The sequence below is a fragment of the Silene latifolia genome, chromosome 5, assembly GCF_048544455.1.
Source record: "Silene latifolia isolate original U9 population chromosome 5, ASM4854445v1, whole genome shotgun sequence".
NCBI classification, from domain to species: domain Eukaryota; kingdom Viridiplantae; phylum Streptophyta; class Magnoliopsida; order Caryophyllales; family Caryophyllaceae; genus Silene; species Silene latifolia.
In genome coordinates, this window is record NC_133530.1 from 60,094,431 (window position 1) to 60,098,348 (window position 3,918).

Consider the following 3,918-nt stretch of genomic DNA (forward strand, 5'->3'; position numbering starts at 1 on the left):
GCAGCCACCACTACCTTCCTACTGTGCCATCTTTGACTCAAGACCGAAACCGAGTCAATAAGAAACAAATTCATTCAAGACTGGCTTGCCGATAGCCGACCTCCCCTACCGGTAGCCGCACGCCCAATTTTTCTTCTTTTGTGAAGATCTCGCTACCGGCAAAACAACCGGTAGCTGACATACCGGCACACAACTCCCCCCTCTTAAAATCTCGCATTAAATCGCGTCATATACCGGTGTACCTTGTACCGACCAACCCGCATACAACAACCCCCATCCATTTCTCCTTCCTTGCTCTATTCTAATCGCTACCGGTTCCTTGAACGGCCGTCGGTGGCCCAACAACCACTCCCCCTGATGCTATTTCTCCCCATCGTTTTCCCCTTTTTCATTTTTCATTTTTTTTTGATAAAACCCCTTCCCCTTCTTTTGATTGTAAATATGTCGATTAGTTTGGGGGGTAACGTGTCGTTTAATTATTAGGATTAGTATTAGTATTAGTACTAGTTTTCAACCCGTGCAAAATTGCACGGGTATATTTTTAAGAAAATTGATCTAATGATTAATATCTAAAAAATATTAACCAAAAAACATGAATATTTTATACTATTCATAAGAGCATCAACACGTGATGACGTAGAGCCAATAGTTACATTACTTGAGGGTAATGTCATGGAGTTTTGCTCACCTACGCTTCTTCTTGTCATTTGCCTTGTGGTTCGGGAAACTGGAAAAAAAAATACAATAGATAATTATTTATTAGAAAATTAATTTAACACAGGTGCGAGGTAAAAAGTTTTTTTTTTTCGAAATTTCGAAAAGAGATGATAAATTATAAATAGCATAAAAAGAGTGGAGTATCGTTTGTAATGTCAGAGAGCGTAGGATGGGTATTTAATATTGGATGTTGAGTTGCGTCACCAATCACTCGTCTTGTTGGTTGACTCGAATCAACTGTTCAAACAAAAATTAAACGATAAATTACATAAAAGAAAATGTACAAATCGAATTTGTTAATAGTGATCATATGAGCCATTTATAAAACAAACCCGAATATGCTAACATGGACCGATTATATTAGTTATATGGGCTGAGGAGAATAACAATCAAATATAGCCCATTCCAACCTAATCCTACCTCGATCAATAACTCAAAAATGGCCCAACCCGGTTCTATGAATAACTTTGTATAACAGTCATTGTATAATACGAACATTAGTAATAATATGAGCCCTTTATAAAACAAACCCGAGTATACTAATATGGACCGATTACTAAACAGAGTATAAAACAAACACAACCCGTCACACTTAAATAAATCACTCATTTTTCCTCTAACTAAACCCTAGCCTCTCAAACTCATTTCCGCCTCCCTCATCAACTCTATCTCATTTCCGCACCCTCATCCACACACTCTCATTTCCACATCCTCCCTCATCCACACTCTCATTTGCCTTCTCCCTCATCCACACCCTAATTTTCCGCCGCCGTCATCCACCGTTTGATCATTTAAGATGAAGATGATGAAGGGATAAAGACGATCTGCAAGGCAATCGGTACAATCTTATACTTGATTGTTTTTTTCCATTTTTAATAACCTGCAAAGTGTTTTTGTTGCAATTTTTGGTGTTTTTGTAAATTTGATTTGCATTTTTACAATTAAAACAATAAGATCTAAGTGATTATGGTTAGTGATTATGAAATATGTGTATGTCAGACATAACACTTACAAAATAGGGTAATTATGTCCTAAATTCTTTTCTATATATCCAATTTTCGTGCATTTTTTATTTATTTATTATATTCGAACTCTAAAAAGTCGTAGATCTATAATAAACATACGCATTTTAATTTCATTGTTAATTTAAAACAAAATATTCGACTTTTAAAGAAAAATTGGAAATATTAAGGCTTTAATACTGAGATCTGAGGTATTATTGTTGATTTGTATTTATTAACAAATTTACGTGCATTTTCATTATCAAATTTAGATAAAAAACTATTATTGTTGATTTGTATTCGTCATTTGATTTGTATTATTATTGATTTTCAATTTTCAATTCAATTTAAATCAAATGTTGTCATTTATTCCTTCTTTACATTAACTATGTTAGTGTTCATTATCGTATTGCTGGTACAGGTATGATTGCCGGAAGAATGTTAGTCTACAATATATCTCGAGATAAATGAATGGCTTGTGTCACCATTTTGAGTTAAGGTTATCGGTCTTCATCTAATCTCGATGATATGGTTTTTTTTTCTCCAATCGTCAAAGATTGTTTTATTTAATACCATTATAATTTCTTTTTAAAATTTCAGGGGACGTAATGAAATTTGTAATCTGCGGAGTTGTAATTTTTGGACTGTAATTTATAGTTTTAGAGAATGTAAATTATGGAGTGTAATATTTAGATGTACTTAAAATGTTTTTTTTGGATGTTCAAAGCTTAAGATAAGAGTAAATTAAATTAAATGTGATTCTGGAAATTAATTAATTAGTTTCTGAAATTAATTTTTAATTAAGAAAAGGAGAGATGAGAGTAATTAAGGAAAGTAAAGGAGAGAGAGTAATTAAAGCGGATGAGTGAACGTGGGGCTTTGATGTGGGTCCTATATTTGCTGTTTTTTTTTTCAAAAAAAAAAGGCTGAATGTGGTGACGTGGACGCAGGAAATTGCATGAAATGCTGTTGAATTAATAAAGATAAGATTAGTATTAGTATTAGTATTAGTATTCATATGATTATTATTATATTATTAATTAGAACCACTACTACGAAAACGCGGGTTAGGGACGGAAAAACTGACGAAAAAAACGAATCGTCAGAAAACACGGGAAACTGACGGTTTTCTGACGGTGTTTCCGTCGGTAATGATTCCTGATGGAAATTCCGTCAGATATAATTAGCGCGTTTACAAAGTCAATGGCGCTAAATAGTATGTGACGGAAAATCCATCAGAAAACCCGTACTTCTGACAGAATTTCCGTCAGATCGATGTTTCTCACACACATAGGTAAACTCCAGTTGTTAAAATAATAATGCATCTGATGGAAATTCCGTCAATATTTGCCTGTTATTGACGGAATTTCCTTCATATGTGTAGGATATTTTAAACTCTGTGTACATCCAGCTGTCAACAATAAGTGAGCCTCTGACGGAAACTCCGTCAGGAATAATCTAGCACTGACGGAATTTCCGTCAGAGGCTCATTTTACTATGGTGCATTATTTAGAGTGAATTATTGAGAGCCTCTGACGGATATTCCGTCAGTAAAACCACAATACTGACGGATTGTCCGTCAGGAATACTAAAACACTGATGGAATTTCCGTCAGACACGACTTTTATCTCAAACGCGCACAATTTCCCTCGACACTTTACCAATTTCTTCCCCTAAATCAATTAAAAACACCTAACCCTAACCTTCTAAAATCCGACACCACCCCACCCTCCTCCACTTCCGGCGCCACCACCACGACCACCAACATCACCACGTCCTCGCCGTCACTATTAGGTAATTAATTTTGTCTTTCCTTCCTCTCTCCTTTCTCTTTTTCCTTTTCCTTTTCCTTTTCCTTTTCTTGTTTTCATTTTTTTTCTTCCACAGCCACCGTCGTCGTCCTGCCGCCTTTTCGTTCTTTCTCATTCTTCCTTTTTAATTATTTGTGAAGTTAATTAGGTATTGTTTAATATCCTTTTAATTAATTTTTATTTAATTAGCTTAATTGATTTAGGATTAGTTATTGTTGGAATTGTTGTTGAATTATTGTTGAATTATTGTTGGTGTTGCTGCATGTTGACTTAGGATAGAAGCCCATTTTGTTTAAATGTATGTTGTGTTGCGAAAATTTTGTGAGGTGTTAATAATATTGTTAAAAATTGGAATTATTAATAATTAGATTAGCTATGTAATCCTATTG

General features: G+C 34.4%; 1 long non-coding RNA gene across 1 annotated transcript; it reads left to right on the forward strand.

The window, feature by feature from the left end:
- Nucleotides 1-1,331: 1,331 nt before the first annotated feature.
- Nucleotides 1,332-2,486, forward strand: LOC141656126 (uncharacterized). The gene is made up of 2 exons (XR_012548361.1): nucleotides 1,332-1,555; nucleotides 2,140-2,486. It is a non-coding gene; the product is annotated as an uncharacterized LOC141656126 (long non-coding RNA).
- The last annotated feature ends 1,432 nt before the right edge of the window (nucleotides 2,487-3,918 follow it).